Below are 22,553 nucleotides of genomic sequence, written 5' to 3' on the forward strand. Positions count from 1 at the left end.
GACAGCGCTACTGCTCTGCAGGTGTGTGCGCACATTAAAATACGACATGTTCATTCAGTGAAATTTCTATACCTTCCTTGTCATTACCGCACCGTTATGAACAAATCATCAGTGGCCAACAGCCGCCGTGGTAGCCCAGTGGTTACGGTGCTCGGCTGCTTACCCGAAGGACGCGCATTCGATCCCAGCCGCGGCGGTCGCATTTCAATGGAGGCGAAATTTCAGAGGCTCGAGTACTGTGCAATTTAAGTGCACGCTAGAAAACGCAACGTGGTATAAATGATTCTGAGCACTCTAGTTCAGCGTCTCACATAGTCTGAATTGCTTTGGAACTTTAAACCCCATGAACAAACCAACCAGCCAACCATTAGCGGCCAACATGTATATAAAGCGATAGCGAGCCGCATGACGTGGCAACTAATCGGCCCTTTCAATCTATCTATCTCTAAAATATACCAGTCGGAACGTACAAGCCAAATCAAGAGAACGTTACGTCGTACTCGCTCGAGTAGTCACAAGTGAAAAGCTGTTTGCAACACTTCATTGTCTCTGACACTTCATTAATAAACGTCGCTTAATGTGTACCAAGTGTGGACAAACAAAGTGGTGTACCGGGAAAGGTCTTCGCGTACGCATAGCATGGATTTACCCGAGTCCTCCTGGGCGAGAACACTGCTCACCAGACGAAAAACTGCCGAAACCTGCCTTTGTCATGTTGCCTAACACTACAGAAGCTGCGGCTACTGTAAAGTGATAGATTGGGCTTAGTGGCGATCTATTAGTGAGTTCCACTAACATCTCCCGATAATTCGCCAAGCTCAGTCTGGATTATCGGGCTGTGGTAGGCGCGGAACAACGTGTTGTAGCACTTCAACAACACATCATCAAGAAGATAAAATAGAGGAGAGTCTGTTAACTCTGGAAAGCGCGCTGCAGACAGTATTTCATTTAACACAGAAGGCAGGAGACGACGTTTAGGAGTGTCTTGTTTTTCCGGCGTCATTGCGGCTAATTATTGATGGTATCCCAGTTTGGCTGCAAACGCGGCAAAATGTGATGCCTTGCGTGAAGCAGTTGCTCTGGAGTTCTTTGCACCTTGCAATTAGATTGCCTTTTTCGTACTACTGTGACGTGTTCTAGGTCCTTTGAGAGGTGAATACAGGTAAGCTTACGCTTCGCCTAGGCGAATGGTTAATGTGACCGCATAGGTTACATCATGATGGTGCCGCCGCAATGCAGTCTTGCTATTTGGACAGCCAGAGAAAATGCAGAATGAGCAGGAGAAGGAGGATCTTGTGGTTTGCAGGCGGATCTAGCCTTGCGAAATACGTAGGCAATTGCCTCTTTCAAATTATGTTGAGACATCATTTTAAAGGGGCCCTGCAACACCTTTCTTAGTTATATTGGAATAGTCTCATTATTGACGTATGACTCTTCACGAGTCATATGCCGCAAAATTTTTTCGAATCCGTCAAGTCTAAGTGGTGTTACCAAATTATAGAGATCACGTTCCGCAGCTTTCTCCCTCAACTCAACGCAGCGAGCGCGCGATAAGCTGCGCGGGCCGTAAAGGGAGGGAGGGCGGAGGTGCGAGGAGGCGCCGAAGAGTTTCGTCAGCGCCGGCGGCATTTTTTTTCTTCATTTTTTTCTCTCTGGCGTCTCGGCGCAACCACGTGGTGTGTGGCGCCACTTCCGGTCGGCTCGCGCGGTCGTCGTCGAGCGGCGGAGCCCATGGCACCGTGTATCGCGCGTGCTTGAAAACTGCGAGTCGGTTTGGTAATGTTGGGTGTGCACCTCGAACTGCCGTAGTGTTTTCATCGCTCTGCCAACCATGGACGCAAACTTGCGTGCGCGTTTGGAACGAATGACAGCTGAGATGGCCCACACTCCGATACACCGCCTCGTCGCACTGCTCGCGCTTGAATCGTATTCAACATGGCAAAGCTGCGTGCACCCTTCTCCCAGTGGCGGTACTTTGGTGCTGTTTGCTCTTCGAATGCGGGCGCACAGCGAGTGCGGGCTGACAACAAAGAACTAAAGACTAGAAGAAAGGATCGTGGGGCATCGGGCCGGCGCGGACCCATCCCCCGGCTGTCTGCAGCTACCGTGAAAATGCGAGTCTGCTTGGTTCCTGTGTCGCGGTTTCTCGGGAACCTGAGACTACGGGGAGGATACGCCGAGGTACGGCTCGATGACATACTGAACAGACAGCGAACGGGACTCTCGCCATACAGCGAACACAGGTATCCTAAGCTAGCCGGCGCCAGCATTGTTATCGGAGAAATGCTGCACCGCTGCCTCGGTCGGTCGTGAGAACGTGCCGACGATGCAGTTTCCAGCTGACGAGGCAACACTCGAACGGCTGCCACTCTCAACGGCAACCGGCGATGGTCAAAAGCACAGAAATATTCACGATTTCGGCACGGTGCATGGTGAAGAAAACGCAACCACGCAACTACGAGCAGACGAGCTGTCGGTGAGACCGGAAGTGCTAATATTAATGTTTGTTCGGTGTGTTAACGGCATAACACAATATAAACATACATATTATCTACTTATTGAACTCAAAATTAACAACTAAGGTAATGATGAGGGTGTTATCGTGATTATAACATCAGCCAATGGTGGAACTGCCGACAATCGCGTCATATATTGCGGACTAATACATCATTTGTCGAGAGAAGAGGGAGCGATTTTCGGCTGATTTTGAGAATTTATTGTAAATTCCAGGCCGCTCGCTTCGCTATAATATTTGGCTCGCGTGTTCTCGGGAGCCTCGACTACCGATTGGCAGCGCTTTTTGACCCTGCTCAAAAAGTGTTGCAGGGCCCCTTTAAGAGCTAAGCGCGGGCAGACGAACAAGAAGGAACTCGCAGCGCGACGCAGTAATTCACATGCCAGTAACCCGTGAGCTATTTCACGGACACTGGACATTCAGAGAGGAGGTTCCGCGTCGACTCTTGAAGTTTTTAAACGCTACAGACCTCGCATGTGATTGGTGATGAGTGACACTCATATTGAGGCGTTGTGTCGTGGGGTGGGCACAGCGGCGTTATGCAGAATGAGACGTCGAGTAACTGAACACTTTTTCACTCTTTGCAGTTCTCTTGGTAGTGATTCTTAAAACGTATGAAGAAGATCATTGCAGTTCTCAGCCACGTCATGGCTCGTTTAGCGGATAGGCGGACGTGAGTTAGCTTGCCTGAGTAGCTACTGCCGTACAACATAAAACATTATAGGTGCGTCCCTAACCTGTTGACCCATTAACCTCACCCAGAAAGCTACGCCAATGTTTTCGTCAAAGGCGTCTAGCCCAGTCATGTGCTGTTGCAGTTTCTCCCGAAATCGTTATTTTGCATTGTGGAGGCCTAAGCATGGCAGTGAAAGTTGCGACGCGTCACCTGCTAGCGGAGAAGGTGGATTCAACCGCAATGTCTTCAATGTTACTGTAAATGAGAAAACTCCTTCACTTTACATGCATTAATGAGGGGGAACGAATGGAACACTGAGAAGAGTTGGCTAACGGGTACGCCGGAGCGTTAACGAATTTGCATCTCTTGGCTCGTCAAAACGAAAAGCGTCCTGACTGGAAAAGCATTTTTATGGCGAAAGCAATTGTATATGGACGCTCGAGGCGAGTTTTTGCAGAGATAAAACGCGCCGGCCGGCTCCGTCACGCGAAGAAGCACGAATGAGTGTCGATGGGGGGGGGGGGGGAGGGCTGCGGTGCTTGGGCAGACTCTGCGACCTTTGATCAGACGCCGCTTACTTCCCGTTGAAACGATAGACCGCATGTAACCGCTTCGCTCGATGGATCCTAAAGGAGATCGGATCCTAAAGGAGTTAGCTGATACTCTTGATTCGTATAACATTCAAATTTGTTGCCATCGCCTTCACTGCTTCGCCCTTGCGGCGAAACTCTGACATTTTACTCATGCTGCCGCTCGAATTTCTGCTACACCACTACTTAAAAAATTCAGCTCAGAATGCCAAAGCGAATTCGAGGCAAACGAAAAAGAATCTCCAGACAGAGTTAACCAAAGCGAAATTGTTTAACCAAAGCGACATTAATGTGCGAGGTGGTACTACTGGTTATTGTTGTCTGGTTGTTTGCTTAACCCAGTCGCAGATAAATTCTCGCACATTGATCACACTTCGCGTGTCAAGAGAAGACAGAAGGCAATGCGCAACGTGCAAAAACGCACTTCTTTGGGCTCTTTTGGATAGGAAGCCAAGCTACAGGAGAAAAGAAAATAAAGAAACGAAGAGCTCTCAAAGTTGCCGGTTGTATCACGCCATTATTGTACGCCGGCGCTGATCGAGTTCGTGAAACTTCGCAAAACATTTCCAGTGGCAGAATGATAGAAATGTAAATAAATAAGAAAAAGAAAGTAGACGAAAGGGCAAAAATGTCAGGAGCGGTTCGAATGCAAAGTGGCTAAAATGAATTCGGCTGTATTTGCGCAACACCGAAGAGGCCAAATGCGCGGTTGAAGAGAAAAAAATAAGAGAAAGGAAATATAAAAAGAAGAACAATAAAGAAGAAGAATTTGCACCAAAGCAATACCAGAATTTCGTTCGGCGGACAAAGCAGAAGTGCGTGCATCAGTCATGTGGACGATTGATTCGCGGCGAGGCGCTCGACGCCTGCACGCGGCACTCGGAGAAAGGCTGGGGGGCGTCGTGAACCGCGAGTTCGTGCATCGCCACGCTGAGCACAACGGATGCAGCCCGGAGTATTCAGAAAGTAAAAAAAGGAAAATTTAAATATAGAACGTGTACTTGCGAAATAGCATATAGGCAGACAGCTCCCAGTATAGGCTCCTAAACGAAGCGAAAACACCGACAAAATAGAGAGAGAGAGCGAGAGCGAGAGAGAAAAGCCGCATGGCATCACCGGGCAAGCAATATGTGTTCCGGAGCTAAAAGGCCATGGTGTAAAAGGTGAAGTAGAAGGTCAACCTGCGTACTACATGCAATAGCGCTGGGCACAAACACCACCTAAAAAAGCACGACACTCGGGAGGTTGGGCAGATGATGCAAGCGGGCAGCGAAGGCTGAGCCGATATCCCTATAATGAGAATAACCAATCTACTACAGACGTGAAAATGGCATACTGGATACAGTGCATTATCAGATGTCGAAAAGACCGAGTCAGGGAAGTGCACTTTGAACTAAAAACGAAGAAGACATGCAGTGCGCATGACGTCATGAGGGAAGCGAACGAGTGGGTTGTCACGTTAGGACGATCGCTTACCACCTCGCTGTTATATATTAAACCCAGAGTTTTTAAACTAAGGCTCTTACAAGTAAAACTGAGCAGATCCAACGCATTGTGGGAATCGATTTCACGCGAAGCAGTCAGCGAATAGCTAAGTGGGACTTTTTGATTTTAGCCAAACCTTACGAGGTGGATCGACTTCATTGTATAATAATAATAAATGTTCGGGTTCAACGTTCCAAAACCACGATATGATTATAAGGGACACCATAGTGGAGGGTTCCGAAAATTTCGACCATCTGGGGTTCTTTAACGTGCACCTAAACCTAAGCTCACGAGCCCGAAGCATTTTCGCCTCTGTCGAAAATGCGGCCGCCGCGGCCGGGATTCGATCCCGCGACCTTCGGGGCAGCAGTCGAGCACCATAACCCCGAGACCACCGAGGCTGGTCGACTTCATTGTGTATGTTGAGTAGTTGTGAGCATAGGTCGGCAAAAAAAATTGAAGCTAACTCAGACTCACTCAAGAAATATATTTTGCTCTGCACGGGGGCTCACTCGGACTCAGACTCACTAAAAGTTTCCTTAACCGGACTCACTCGGACTCAGACTCACTAAACTTTTCCTCAACCGGTCTCACTCGGACTCAAACTCACTAAACTTTTCCTCAACCGGTCTCACTCGGACTCAAACTCACTAGCACATTACTCAGCCAGGCTTACTCAGACTCACGGCTCGACCTGAGTCTGAGTGTGTCTGAGTGAGTCGACTCATGAGTGACTTTGACGACCTAAGGTCGTGAGTATATCGTCGGCTTACTAGGCACGCCGACTACACTGGCATGCAAATGGTAGCTAATGGCACGGCGTAACGTCGGCACTCACGTTGGGCAGAGACGTGTTTTGTCGCAACGAAGTGCTCAGTACTCGGCGCGATGATGTGCATATCATAAGTGACGGTAGCTGGCGCATTAGAGCAACGTGTGACTACAGCTTGCTGAGTCATAGGTACATATATGTAATGTTTATTGCATTGTTAAAAAAGCGGACAGCCAGAACTAAAAACGCAATTGGCGATGCCCCTACATGAAGCTTGCATAAGGCCTTTAAGAGCGAAGCATTTCTTAGCGAATCAAAAACACTTTTAGCGCTTCTATCTACGTTTTTCTATCTATCTATATATATATATCTAGCCGCCTACGTCTGGGTGCTCTCAGAATCACCTACATAATTTGGTGCAGACCGAAATTGGGATGGGAGGTTAAGAAGGTTTGACGAATGTTGCTGCCTAGTCACGACATGAATAATGTCGAACACACCCGTATACCACCCGTATACCACGGGCCGCGGTATGCGGGTATGCACCACAAGTGATTGACAGTTTATATACTCAGGATTGGCGAGAACAGGTATTGGAAATTTAAATGCGAGAGCATTAAGAAAAACCGACATCGGCAGCGTTGACCCGATGACTGCAAAGAATAAAAATCGGGATCCCACCAGGAATCGAACCCAAGCATTCTGCGTTGCAGTCAGGTATTCTACCACAGAGCCAGCGGTGCTATGCAGGATGGCCCGAGCTTCTCGGGCACACGAGTTTACTCCGAGCTCGCATTACGGTGGTCATGACAGAAAGACAGTGCGGAGCACGCGATAGCAGCGTAGATAAAAGTCACAGTTTCACCGCAAGGGCTAAGCAATGAATGCGATAGCAACAAATAGTAGTGTTACACGAAGTGAGGCTGGCAGCTAACTGTTTTGTATCCGATCTCGCGTAACTACAAAACGGTGGTGTAAGAGGATACGGCCGCTCCAGGGAGGGATGCTCTCCGCATAGTCACTTCGCGCTGAGAGCGCAGCACGTAGAAGGGTATACGAGCCGCCGCTGTGATGGCTTTCGAGATAGGCCAGCGATCACGACCGCGCCCTTAAATCAAAGTTCAACGTGGCTGCTCGCGCGACAACCTCCCCCCCCTTCGCGTCTTTATATGGTCGTTAAAGACGGGCGGAGCGTTTCCTGTCTGCTTCGACGGCAGGCCTCCCGAGCGGGGTGATGTTATCGCACGCACCCTCCGAGCGACGGAAATGGGCCGGCTCGTTTGTCGCTACCGCTCGCGCGCTTTTACCCGCGGTAGAACATGCAATGCGCGGGGGATCTTATCAATTTCGACTTCATACCAGAAGGACATGACGGCGATGGCGACGGCGACGGCCAAAACCCGTCGAGACTGCCCATATAACTGCTATCGCAAAAAAAAACTACTACAAGAACGGGCGCGGCGTCACAAACGCATGTGCGGCATTTGCGGCGGTTTTTAAAGGAACGCCGCGTGCGAACGCGTCAGCGCCGCCACTCAGTCAACATTTTGACAGTGCCGCGACGTCAGCGTGATTGTCGCGCTATCTTTTTGCCAACTGATCATCGCGCCTCCCACGGGCGTGTTCGTAGGCGTTTGTCCTCTATCGGAAAATTTTTTCGTTCCACCTGCAGCATGGAAATTTCCACTCTCGAAGGCAACAAGGGCGCACACGCAGCACTCTGGTGCAGCTCGTTTCGCTTCTCTGGAATATTACAGATAAATAAATGGATAGGTTACTGCTATACTTACATTACTCGCCTGAAGATTTTTCTGTAGTAACGAATCGGTAGAAACAATATCTCCACAAACAACCAAGGGACCAGGCAGGATTTCGTACACGCTTCTCAACAATAGACTATATTCATACTATCAATCAGGTGATAGAGAAATGCGCGGAATACAACCAACCCCTATACATAGCCTTCATAGATTACGAGAAGGCATTTGATTCGGTGGAGACATCAGCAGTCATGCAGGCACTGCGGAATCAGGGCATCGACGAAGCCTATATAAAATAATGGAAGAAATCTACAACGGATCCACAGCCACTATAGTCCTCCAAAAGAAAGCGACAGAATCCCAATTAAGAAGTGCGTACGGCAGGGAGACACGATCTCTCCAATGCTATTCACCGCGTGTTTACAGGAGGTTTTCATGGTCCTAGATTGGGAAGAATTAGGGATAAGAGTTAATGGAGAGTATGTCAGTAACCTGCGATTCGCTGATGACATTGCATTGATGAGTAACGCGGGAGACGAATTACAGCTCATGATCTCCTCGCGCTCACGCGAGAGAGGTGGGAGGAGGTGGCGTGAGCGCTGCCTCCGCTTTGTTTCTCCTCTCCCGTTTCTCTCCCTCCGCCACAACTGTTCGCTCGTATATATATCGCGGCGCGCGCTCGCTCCTCTTGCACTCTCCTTCGCAACAGCGCTATGGACGCTGGCGAAGCTGAACGTAAACGGCAACGCCGGCAAGCGTTGCACTCTCCCTCGCAACGGCGCTATGGACGCTCGCGAAGCTGAACGTAAACAGCAATGCCGGCAAGCGAATCTCGAAGCTGCGAGGCTGCGAAAGCACGCGTTCGCTGTGCTTCCGTCATTCTCTCTCTGTGCAACGGTGTGCGAAACGCCATGAAAAACGTCAACGTCGGCTCTAGTTGCAGCGGCAGCGCCACCACCGTGGAGCAGAGGAAGGCTTGGGAAGCCGAATGTAAACGTCAGCGTCGGCAAGCGGTAATCCAAACGCCTCGACCAGCACCGTCTCCCGAGTCACATAAAAGAAACGGAAACTCGATGCGCACCCTCCGCGATGCTTTCGCATCCCACCATGGTTCCCGTAGGGGGAGATGATGTGTAATTTTTCCCGTAGCACTTTTATGCACTGGCGTGGGTCTGAGGTAGAATACTTGACTGCCAGGCAGAATGCCTGGGTTCGATTTCTACTCGCACCGTCATTTTTATTCTTTGCTTCCATCGGGATATCTCACCCGTCAACAAGGCCGCCGACGCCGGCATCGCATTTTTTGCGGCACGGGCTCCTTCACGCTGTACCGTTAAGGTTTTCAATGTCTGGGTTGATGTAGACTGTGAATAACCTGTGGCGCATATCCGCACACCACGGGCCGCGACGTGCGGGTATGTGCCACACGTGACTAGTGGAATAGATTTCATGACGTGCGCGACACGGAAGTCACGTCATTCATGTAATGACCTGTGTTATTCATTTAATACACTCATATCCTCCTATGCCAATTTTGGTGTATACCAAGTTAAGGCGACCACTATGAGAGCGTCCAGACGTAGGCGGCCAGATAGATAGACAGAAACGGCAAAAGTTCATTTGGTTCGCTCAGAAATGCTTCGCATTTAAAAACAAAAGGTTCTTTGGGCAACTTTGAACTCTGAAGTTTGATGACGACACCCCGGAGATATGAGAAGCTTCGCGGTGGATACTACATGCCAACTATTCTACCTTACCTTTGCCTAAATCTAAGTACTAATACGTACCCCTCGGTAGGTAATTGAAGTAATTTAAGCCATGACATCGCGTTCAGCGGGAGGACGCCATATCCGCTGAGTCATCTGAGTTACTACTAGCCATGCCTTCGTAGTATTAAAAAAAAAAGAAGCATCACCTGTGTTCCCCTGGAGCACTTGATGTTCCTTAATGTAGATCATTGCACAAAGGGAAGCTGTCATTAAACCTGATGTTTTGTGAAGCTCGCTACATGCTAGAAGACAGGCCTGTCTTCGATGCTTTCTTTTGTACTCGGAGCAAAGCAGTGCTGCAGGTTTTAGTGGATAACAAAGAGCCGGTGACAGTTGGGAGCCTTGCGGAAATTTGAAGGAAGTTGTACATGCCTATTTTCTTTTGATTCGCGCGCGAAAAATAATAAAATTTTACATTTCGCTGCTTTTCAAGACCTGCCGGCATATATATGTACATATAAAAAGCGGTACATAAGAGAGGCTGGAAATGCTTTTTTCAGCATTTAGTTCGCATAACAAAATAGGCACAACTATTTCTGAATAAACATTCGCTGTAAGAAGACGTATATATGAAAGAAATACTCAATAAAGTGCCAGTTTTTCGCCTGTTATTTAAAGCTCTGTCTACCTTTTTCTCTAACTGCGGAACAGTTTAAGGGACCGCCCTGTCGTTGTCTCAAGTCTCGCGTTGGCATCACATGGGTCTCACGTTCGATACACATAAGCCGAGCAGGCTGCACGTTTGTAACGCCAGCGCGCGCTTGACCGTTCAACGCCGGCGTTCCCGAAGAGCTAATTCATCTGTCCAAACCAGCGAGGAGACAGCGAAACGCCAGCGCTGGGAGTTAGACGCATAGCGCTCGGAGCAGGAAACTGTAAAAAAAAAAAAAAACAATAGAGGGGATACCTCGAACAGAAAATAGATAATCTCAAAATAAAAGAGATGGTCACAAGAAAAGAACAGAAAGGCTATAGAATATCACATAATAACACGAAAAGAACAGAAGAAAGCAGATAAACACTGCTGGAAATCATGCTCACGCGGCGCCTGGATGAAGACGAGAAAGAAGTGATGCGCGCGACAAGAAGAACGTGGACGGTGGCTTGTGACCGATCTGTTATCACCATGTTGGGACGGCTTAGCGCTCTGCGTCAATAAACCCGACAGAAGTGTCTTTTCCCACAAACACAATAGGCAAATCAATGCTTCGCAGTTAGTTTGTATAGGTTTCACCTGGGATGGAAATAGCTTTAATGTTTTTTTGTTTTTTTTGCTTACTGCGTTTTAGCAGACAGTTGAGTGTTTTTAATTGCGGATTATCGTTTAAGGCAGGCTATGCAAGCAGCTCCTATAAAATCCAGTTGTAAGCCATTCATCATCATTATCATCATCATCAACACACACACACACACACAAACACACACACACACACACACAGACAGACAGACAGACACACACACACACACACACACACACACACACACACACACACACACACACACACACACACACACACACACACACACACACACACACACACACACACACACACACACACACACACACACACACACACACACACACACAGAGAGAGAGAGAGAGGGGCAGGCAGGCAGGCAGCGGGTGAATCGGGGTTTAAAGGGACACTAGAGCGAAACAATGAATCGGCTTAGATCGATAAACTGTGCTCTAGAACTCTAACGTCGTAAATTTCGCCATCATATGTTTATCAATAGTGGAGAATATCAAGTTCAAAGTTTCATATTTAAATTTCGCGCCGAAATGTTCCCGCGTGACGTCAGGGATTTCAATGTGTATTTATGGTATTTTGGCGCCATTGGCTCAACAAAATTACCCCAAACTTGGTATGTTAAGTCTATGGTCCCTTCAGAGGACAATGCACTTCATTTTTACCAATTAGGAACTACGTAGTCCCTAGTAGGCGTCGTCAAAACATGTGACGTCACGGTGAATGGTGCGGAAACTTCAAGGTGGCGTCGCCAGCCAAATTTTGTTTTTGCGCGTTTTCTCGCTTACTAAGCGTCTTCTCAAAGCAAGCGTGGTGTTTATGGTAACGTGAAAGAGTACTTTACTAATATGAGAAAAATCGTTTGGCTCTTTAGTGTCCCTTTAAACCTATGCCAAACTGTTGCAATGCAAACAGAAGACGGCGACAAAGGTTACAGCATTACGCGCAAAAGGAACAAAAATGGGAAAAAGTGGGAGCATAGGGGAGGATTAGGTTGGTGGAACGAGCCTCGTAAGCAGGAAAGATGCGACACGTGCGCTCCTTCCAAGCGTGTTGTGCGCTGCTGCGCGTCTAATATGCATCCAAACCAGCGCCTTTGCTCCAACACGCTTTCTGCCGGGAAGGCAGACGCCTTCTTTGCTGTGCTCACCGGGAATCGAATGGGGTCAGGGGGGGATAAGCGATGCCTACAACCTGGCGAAAATGTAGACTTGCGATACGTTCCTATATAGCGCGGCTCTAGGAAACATGAGAGCGGTTGTAGAGCAACGTACGAAGTAAAAAGGTGAAGAGAAGCCGGTTTTATTCCTATCTTTTTGTCTCGCTGTTCGGAAGTACGCTTGCAGATGGGAGGCAGGAAAAATGTTAAACAAGCGCGGTGGGTATTGCTAGCCAGAAGTATACGAGAGGTCGAGCAATAGGGGGAAGCGTTAAAGGGTCAGAGAAAAAGAAGGAGGGTCCAGAACAAAGGGAGGAGAAACGAACAGAGAGAAATGCGCAACAAGGAGCGAACAAAGAGCCTTCCGATAAACGACCAGATCCTCGGACGTCGTTCGGTAAAGAGGTCACGTGGGAATACCGAAGGGCGGAGGAGGAGGGCCACCCTAGCCCGTTTCTCCCGATGAGAGTGATTGTCGGCAGACAGAGGTCGAGGCCCGAGGTGACCCTCCCTCCCCTTCTCACAACACCATCCCAACTACACCCCCACCCCTGCAATTGACGAGGCCGATCGGATGAACGGATGAAGGGAGAGAAAACTGACCGGGACGTGAAAAGCTCCCGCCGCGAGCGCCCCGCCAGCGGAAGTTGGGCTGTTCTTTTCCCTATTTTGGCTGACAGAAGCCAAGAAAAAACAGAGGAAGAGTCATGGTATCGACCTGCAAGGTTGTAGCACTTTGGTATCTCTCTCTCTCTCTCACACACACACACGCACGCACACACACACATATATATACATATATATATATATATATATATATATATATATATATATATATATATATATATATATATATATATATAGTCCGACAAACTTGCGAAGTGGGCATTGCCTGCGGGATTTATGCATGATACAGGAAGGAGAACACGTGAGCCCGTATTTGCAGACAACCTGCGAGAATGTGCTCTCGATCACTGGACCACTGGTTTGAGTTTGAGCAACCGGCCCAGGTCACTTACGAAAGCATCAGTTGTACAATACATCGATTATGCAATGCAATCCATCATTGACATATTAAGATCATCGTTTTCCCTTGACCTAGAAATTTCTGCTGTACTCGAACAAGTTAAGCCCTGCTCACTAAATTCCAGCTGTCGAGTATCTCTCCTTAAGTATTGTTTGCATACATTTGGTCTGGACGCCCTGCCTATATTGTGCTCATTTTGTGGTAAGATAAGACGACCTGAACGATAAGACGACCTGAACACTTACTTCTTACCATGCTGCCGTTTCTCATCATTAAGGAAAAAAAAGGCAGTTTCGTATGAGTTGCGCTGTTGAGCTGAATGACGTGAGAAGAAACCAAATAAGACGGGACAACCCAAACAACAAGCCCATTCGTATCATGCACCAACTAGCCGGACAGTCCGTGGTTCTGAAAGTAATTTTCAGACGAAAGGCGAAGCCTTGATAACAATTGCAATGTATTAGATAAGTGCACAAAGTAAGGTTCGTGGTTTGATCGGTCGGATATACTGCAGTGAACACTCGCTCACTGATAATCGAACAAGCATGGTGTCACGCACATATGATGACCGCTAACATTCGCTGTCACAATTCTGGTGGGATGAAGAGCGCAGGAAGAGGTGGGCAAACGCTTGGATGTGTTTTCGAACCTGGGGTAACGTGACCGCATAGACTACGCACACGGGAAGTCATTTAGCACGAAGCGAGCGGCCATTTTTGATCGCCTCAGACCTCTTGCAAGATAGGGGGCGCGGGCCGCCTGTACGCTCAGCTATGCGGAGCAAGCATGCCGGGCTGACTAGAGGAAACGTATTATCACCCGCTATCCGTGCGCACCACCTGTTCTCCGCACCACAGCCCACCCGTCCGCCTCTTGGATCACTGCGCACATGAAGTCACCACCTTCAGCGTAGCGCGCGGAGATCTTTGCCCTTTGACTATATACATGACATCAGTGCGCGGTGACGCCGAGGGCAAATTTTCGCCTGGAGTGCCCTTATAATTGCTATCGCAATAAAATATTTTAAAAGGACCATCTCATATAACTGGACTGAACCTTTCAATTTCGGATATTCTGTCCTTGCGAGCCTTGTCATTAGGATGAGAGCAAAGCTGTTGCGAAATTTCTACGACTTCAATGCTGTCTTTCCAAACCTTCATGTTATATTAAAGCGAAAGCCTTACATGCCTCATCAAACGCGAAGAGTGACCGTTGGCGTAGTCAGCATGGGTAGTTGAAAAAAATAAAACAAAGCAAAAAAGCAAGCTGCGCGCCTCGTGGCTCCATGCGTCATACAAGACGTCCCAACGTCCATTAAAGTACTACGAAGTGAAGTGAGAAGTGGTGGAGAGTAATTGAGAAGTAATTGAGACCCTTAAGAAGGAACGAAAACGACCGAACGTAATTAAGAATTAATTCGTCGTAATTTGAAGTGATTGAACGTACTAAAAAGTAAATGAGAGTAATTGAAGATGATGTCGAAATAGCACAAACGTTAAAATAGTGCACACGTAATGGTTTTCGACTGTCAAGTCGTCTTAGCACGCGACAAGGGACCCTGAGACTTTTTACTTTTCTTTCGGTCTAGCGGCATTTCACACTGTGCGTCCCCTTGGTTCGGTGTTTATATAGTGTGTATGTCACACTGGCTGTTCATCGTAACTGATTAACAGCCAGTGTGATATACACACATACACATTTGATGAAATGAACGTTACATTTAAGGTGGGTAAGTACAAACACCGCATGAGATCACAGGATACGTAGGATAGAAATATACTCAATTGTATGCATCGCCGTTAGGCATAACATTACTTTTCTATGGTTCCACTAAATGCTTCGCTTGACAACACCAGTGGTGGAACTGCATGTCTTATCCTGTTGCATTCAAAAACACCATATCCTCGTGTGGCAGAATCCTCGTGTGGCGTTGAAAATATGACTGCGCTTCACAAGATCAAAAATGTGTGCGTCGGATCGCCTCGACCGAGCATGATGAAAGATATTTCTTTAAATGCTGAATGTTGTGATCACGACCTTTGTCAATGCAGCATCGTAACACTCTTGCAGTTTCTGCAGCTAATCAAATCGAGTGTCCGTCCATAAGTCATAGCTTAACATGCCATCTCGTCTGAGTCTCTATCGTGTCTGACAGTCAGGGGCGTAGCCAAGGGGGGGGGGGGGTTGGGGGGGTTCAAACCCCCCCCGAAATTTTTCAGTTTTGCTTGCGTATATAGGCACGCACACATACAAACGCACGCACGAACATACATAAAGTATGGTTGAACCCCCCCCGAAAAAAATTTCTGGCTACGCCCCTGCTGACAGTGTACAATTTCCTGCTTTTCGTCTCCATCGAGAGGGTTAGGATGGCAGCCCGACTCAGTTCAAGTCGATTTATGTGCTGTTATTTCATGATTTTCTCCCATACGAAGAGAACTAGACGCAAACTCTGTGGTATACTCTTTAAAGGTGACGAAAGTATGAGAAAATACATTATCGTAGAGTGGCCCCGTATTTAAGTGATAAACTTCGAAAGAAAAGCTTCTACGCGTGAGTGGCCACTACGTGCTTCCTTACGAAGCACAGGAGCTTTTTTTTTAGAAATTAAATAGTAATCAGCCGTCGGTGTTTTTTCATTCCTATATCTGCGTCGATTCAGACGTCGTCATAAGTCAAGCCGATGGTTGTGATCTGTTAATTCTTTTGCTCCACTTTGACCCCAGGTCGCATACGTTTAACTTCATCTGCAGTAATTTGATACACACTGAACGCGCTACTTTCAGCTAGTCATTTTTAGTAGATGGCTGTAGCGTTTAATAAGTAATTAATAGGAAAGCTCCCGTTTGTTCTTGCGGTACAGTAATTCAGGTTCGCGGTAATAAAAGCAGCAAGTCGAAGACGATGGGGATATTGTTTGCCTATAGTTATTGTCAAGACAAACGGTTGCCATAGCTCGCGATGAATTTCACAGCAAACACACCCACTTGCTCCATTCGAATGCCTTGAGTTTCCACCAGTGGATATTCTGCTTTCACGCACTCACACGCCTGAAAAACAAAGTAAACATGAGGCAAAAAAGAATGCGTGTCCAGTGTTGCCTGCAGCGAACTATAACGAGCTCTGGGCACGCCGATGAATATTGATTAAACGGTCAACAACCATCGAAAACTCACTGGGCACCACGCACCGATGGGAGGTAGCGATGCTGAGCGAGAAGGATCCAGCGGACATCCCTTGGCCGTACTTTCAAGACGTACCGAAAACAGATAGGCTTTCCGGGCAGCACTCGTTTTCGTTTGATTGTTGTAGCAAACGTGAGCGGTCACTGAAGTTCAAAAAGGAATAGCTACCCGCGCGGTACATGACGAATTGCTGTCGCATAATAAAGTTATGGCTGCCACGGAAAGAACGAACGCGGGAAAGCAAAACGAAATGAGAGCAAGCTGCGGCAGCCCAACTCGTAACCAAATGGGCGGTGTCTCGTATCCTGACCAAGAACCAAGACGGACGTGCATTCATAACTCTCATAAAATTTTCAGCCTATGTAGCCCTGAGCCACATGCACGCCATGAAAGAGTTCGACATCGTATCCCATTCTCGTTTTGCCGTTCAAATATAGAGGAGTAGCAGCGACGAGAAGTCGAGCTGCCATGTCCTGAACGGAAGAAGGCAGTGCCATCGATGGATGGCGCTGATGATGCTTTTTTTCCTTCTTTGGTAGGTTTGTTGTTGATCGAAAACAACTTTAGAGTCCTTCCGAAGGACGTAACTCGCGATGAGACAGGAAAAGTGGACATGAAGAGCAATGTCGCAACATTCTGCTTCCTCGTCGATCCGCAGTTTGTGCACGTGGGTGCGCTGTATTTGCGCGGCATTTTTCTTTCCACAGTCTGTTTATTTTTCTTAGGAGTGACCTCGACGTTTTAAAAATCTCTATAAATTGGAACGAATGAGACGTTTCAACTTTATTCGGGAAGACCCTCGATTAAAACGAATGGCTTGCTCCTTTGCGCGGTTTTTGCTGCGATGCCGCGACGGCACGTGTACATATACAATTTCATTCTACATAGAGATTCCAGCTTAATTATGAATGAGAAATAATTACGATCCCACCAGAGAAGTGACATATAAGTTCTTTAGAAGTGTGGCGTAAAATGACGCTACGAGCATCTCTGTGATGTTGTTTGGACAGAACATAATAATACGCTTGTTAGGTGAAGGGAGGAGGTGGGGAAGGGTGAAATATCGACCTTTAGAATGGTACTGGTCTGGGCGAGTTGATAACCTTTAATGTTGTTGTATCTTTGCGTATAGCTTCATCCAAACAGAATAGCGCGTCTATACGGCACAGAAGGGCAACAGGAAGCGAAATTAGTTGAACCCTCAACAGACACGCCGTCTTGTTGGAAGTTTTCTACCGATTTAAGTCTTACAACCAGCGTGATACGTTAGTTTCATGCATTACTAATAAACTACAATTCTACTAATAAATAAATTAACATAAGAAATGGTGCCTTTATGAAGCGAAAATTCGTGATTCTAAAAGAGTCACCCAGATTGAGCTCACAGAGCCCAAGTGCTGACAAAGTGTAGTTTTGTAATCACACGGGTTTATCGACTCATTACGTGCCTTAGCAAAGTGATTTTCCCAGCGGATTTAGATCTACACCACCATTGTCGATTGTGTGAACGAAAGACGACTTGAGCAGCGTAGCTCAGCTTCATCGCCAAACCCGAATCCAAATCAAACTGGCTAATTTATCACGATGCATTTTGACTTTAAATATAAATGCATATTTAAGATTATTTAACGCCATCTGCGCCACCCATGCGAACTTCGTTATACGCATTCTCATTCCTCCAATCAGATTAGAGGCAAAAAGTAAAGGGGTAGAGTTTTCTTTGTGTTTATCCCCAACACGTCTTAACCCTTTCAGACGCCACCTATGAAGAACTGTCTGTAAGTGCGTTAAATCAATACAATGTTATTGCAAGACACTCGATATTATCTTGCAATGAAAGTAATGTCGTAATAAGTTAATTTATGTGTGTCAAAGCAATCATTCCTAGTTACTTTGTAATTAATTATCTATTTATTCTGAAGACATTCATGCTGCATTTTTGCATAAATTGAATGAACTCTCAGGCTAGAAAAAGAGTGCAAATTCGTTTTTGGTTATGTCCGTGTTAAGCAAAGAAACATTACACTTTTGACGTGGGTCGCGGGAAGCAGCACGTCGAACGACTCGTCGAATATGGTAGTGTCTTCAGCAATGTGATCATATGCAACAGTACACTGCAAAATGAAGTTAAATGGAGACAAATTTATGATGCAGGAGGTTCATTTCAATGTATCTCGCTCCTTCTTAGCCCTTAGTCGATACAAATAGCAAAAGCAAGTGGTGTACACAATTGTGTACATAGCTTCTCAAAGGGTTAAGCGACCTTTCAATTTTCGTGTAGATGGATGCAGATGTAGATGGCTTTCCGATCAGAGTGCCTTTAAACTGTTAACTTATTAATGAGTGTTCCTCTCCCTGCCTTCAATGTTTGCTTCTGCAGACTGCAACCGATCTGCTAGACACGCACCTTCGTTGTTCCGAACAAGTTGACCGCATAAATCTCGTCTACAGATCGTGCACAGCCGTCAAGGTGTTTATTATAAGGACACCTAACACAAACGCCTATGGAGGATGCCTTAGCCACTTTGACATCATCACAACACATTGGGAACTAGATTTGTAATGTTGTAGGCGCGTCATTTCGCGTTCCATATGTCTTCTTATGCCTTTGGTCTATGCGCTAAAAACATTTAGTCATAAAATACCCATTAGCCGGAAGCCCCATTTTGTTAAGATATATTTATAGCAACGTGTCTTTGGACGACTAGTAACGCCGCATCTGTGCGATGTGTCAAAGCAACACATTTCAACTATACGATCTGCGAGATTTCAGCGTCTAAGCGCACATAACTGCTACCTGATGTACTTGCTGTGACGTTTCCTGAAGTTGGGTTAACAACCTTAGTAGCTAGCCTTTTCGAGCTGTATTTAGGTACCTTTTGATGCCGGTTTCTTTGGATGAATAACTGAGCTGAGCAAAAGGAAAGTTGTACAGTTTACCGATTCAATCGTCGTGAGGCATTCAGTTCGGCCTAGCCACTCTGTGTTAAGGATGGCTTCGTACCAATCCTTAGACGCATAACTATATGCCCGAAAACGAGGCTGCTGTTGGCAGCATGTACTGGCGTAGAAAAAGCCACTTGTTGTCGACGCGACATCGCTACACGAAAAAAAAAAAAAAAACCTGACCAGTAGAGTAGATCTGTCTATAGTCACCACAAAGCCGGCACGGAAACGTGGCACGCCAAGAACTCGTTGATAACATCAAAGCGCCCCCGTTTCAACTTGGCGTGATGCTAATCACAACCTAGAGTAGCTACAATCCCGCATTAGCCACGACAAAGTGACAGCTTTCGATGCAATCCCAAGTTTCTGGAATCGTTCAATGCATAAGGACGTGCTGCAAGCACCGTGAAAAAATTCGCTGCGACATTTTCCATTAGGTTGAGCTAGTTGCCGTCTGGAGTCGATTGCCCGCCTGACACGTACAACCTGCTCGCAAATGTAGCCCGCGACACATGGAGGGAAGGGCAGGGAGAAACCGACTTTCCGTGCACTGGGATTCAAGCAGGAGTCGTTCGATCGCGAATCAATCAGGCGGGCTATAAACCTAGCGCGTGTCGCCATCTTCTCTCTTTCCTTCCATCATTGGCGACGCCGCCATATCGACGCAGCTGGTTCCCGAGAGTGAATGGAGAGTTGCACGTGTATAGATTTAGGAGACAGAACGGCCGTCCTACGCCCCACATATGGCGCGTCGATGGTACAAGCACCTATACCTGTGGCATGTACTACGTTCGTCTTGCGGGAACGGAAATATATCGACGCGCTGTTTATACGGCTGCTACCTGGCGCAAACCGACGCTAGATAAGGCGTACCGTGTTTTTGCTTGTGAACTGTGCCAGCGTATCGGCCACAGACTGCGTGGCTTGATCTCAACTAATGCGTAGGAAGTATCCGGCCTGCTTCGTACAAAAAGAAAGAAAGAAAGAAAGAAGAAAGAAAGAAGAAAGAAGAAAGAAAGAAAGAAACACTGTAACCATCACTTTGTTTTTAGATACAACATGCACTTTTCTTTTTTTCCCGCACAGATCGAACAAATGAAAAAAAAAAAAAGGTAGGTGTAGAATAAACTGATGCGACATGTTTTCGAGGTTCGCACTAGTCAAGTTTTCTATCCCTAACTGTGTTTAGTTTCTCCCTGCGAGTTTTCACCGCGTTCGAACTTAAACGAAAGGTCGAATTAACCCCGACCGATTTAAGAGTATTTTGTATAACCTTATCACTTATTCATGCAGGGTATCAAGCCAAATACTTCCTAGCATTCGTCCCTTAATCTCCTCTCTTTCTAGTTTGTCTAATTCCGTAGCTGCCGAGCACGACAAGTGCAAGTTGAGTCGCTTACTAATAAAGCAGACTGTCGCTAAGTCAGCCGCGGTTAATCGGACTTTTCGTTTAATTAGAACGCCGTGAAAAGTTGCATGGATAAACTATATGAGCAGCAAGGGCAGGAAAAAATGACTAGTCTGAATCTCAGCATTTACTAGTGCTTGGTCGCTACGGTATTACACGAACTAGAGAGAGAGAGAGGAGAATAAGAGGGAATGCTGGGAAGTACTTGGTTTGCTCGTCTAGGTGAATCAAGGGGTAAGTTTATACAAAAGATGAATAGCGTCACAATATAATTAAAGTTACATAGACAAGCAATACGCACGTGATAAACAACAACAAAGGGAAAGAAAGGAAACGAGCACACTGAAATGCATAATAGGGTTCACCGGTAGTTTGATTAGTTCGTGAGAGCACCGTGAGAAAAATTTGCGACATTGATTCAAGCTAATTGGTACAATTATACGTTGCTGCTGAGCAATCAAGCGACGTTAATCGAACGTACTATGCATGAAAATATCAGCATTGAGCTAAAAAACTTTTTTTTAGATGATATCAGCAATGTGCTAAAAACTTAAATGCGAGATCGACTCAGTAAAAAAGACAAAAGAGTTGACACGTATGTTAAGCTGACAATGATTCCCTTTGGAAGAGAAGTGAATGACCTAAACGAATAATTCCATACGTGAAGGATACAAAATTTTTTTACGATACAAGACGCAGGACGGCGTCGCCACCGTTACGTGTGAGCTATGTGTGCGCACACTTCGAGCACGGAAATACAAAAAGAAAGAGAGAGTAAATACAACCAGATTCGAGTTTCCGGTTTACTACCTTACACTGGGCTGTGAAAATAGTTTGGAATGTCAAAACAACAGAAAGAGGCAAGTGACACGTACTTGTACTTGTTCTTTTCGGGAACCCTGTCATTGTTCTTCGACCAGGTTATCGCGATGGGCAGGTCTCCGATGGCCGTGCACTGCAATCGGGCCTTCTCGCCTCTCTTGACGGCGTGGGCTCGAAACTTCACATCGAATTTCGGGGGACCTGAAACACAAGCAGAGAGAGTTCACCACCGTACGGACTCGTAAAACATGTCTGCTTCCGTAACGTATCCGCGGGACTAAAGCGTGTCCTCTGAGCACGCAGTCTCACATTCTGTGTGACAATACGTGTGCCTCCTGCGATAACGCAGCCGCATGCCGCGAGCGGTTGGGTCGCCTGGTGTATAGGAAAGGGCACTTCGCAATAACGTAATGGCTACAAGCGAATGCTTTATTAAAAGCCCTGAAATTTGACATTGTGTGCGAAGTCGACAGACTTCACAGTACTTCGTCATGCTCACTTACCTCAGAAGGCATATACTATAAAGGCGCGCTGCAAAATAGGACGCTTATGGTTCATACGTATAGGTGACACGATAAAAATAATACAAGTGAACTTTCAGAGAGCGTATAGAAACAAGAGACCAACGAGAGAGTGCGTCGGAAAGAAAAGAAAAAGCGCGAAGCGAAAATTTTGTTGCGCCGTGTACTTCCTGGGTATAGTGTTTCTTGTTACATCCAAAGCCCCGTTTCTCGCAGCCTCTCACCATCGCCCCAACACCTATAGTGCCCAGACCAGGGGGCCGAAATAGAATCAATGTTTTTTTCTCATTCGCACATGATTGATCTCGCACAGGAGAAAAAATAAAGATCTCGAGCCGGCTCGTTCGAAAAATTCGGCAGATCCCACGTACCCTGGGAATCGACGTAATGCGAAGCATGCGCGTGATGGTGACTGTGGCGTAATTTTTCACATTGAGCGAAACGTTACGGAATGACGCTAGAGAAATGTGGAATTGGTATACCCACACTCCTCTGTTGAAGAGCATATGTATTCTATAACAATACCAATTGTTTACAGTTGCGTAACGATGCCAACATGGGTGTTACCAACACCAGACGCGGTAAGCTGGTTATAGTGCTTATGCTTCAATACTGGATAGCGCGAATCCGAACAGGCCAAAGAAGGAACAGAGATGCACAGGACAGCC

At 46.7% G+C, this 22,553-nt stretch overlaps 1 pseudogene; it reads right to left on the reverse strand.

Annotated features, from left to right (window-relative positions):
- LOC119405178 (Down syndrome cell adhesion molecule homolog) overlaps positions 1-22,553 on the reverse strand; it is a 591,162-nt pseudogene that overhangs the window by 117,338 nt on the left and 451,271 nt on the right.

The sequence above is a fragment of the Rhipicephalus sanguineus genome, chromosome 1, assembly GCF_013339695.2.
Source record: "Rhipicephalus sanguineus isolate Rsan-2018 chromosome 1, BIME_Rsan_1.4, whole genome shotgun sequence".
NCBI classification, from domain to species: Eukaryota; Metazoa; Arthropoda; class Arachnida; order Ixodida; family Ixodidae; genus Rhipicephalus; species Rhipicephalus sanguineus.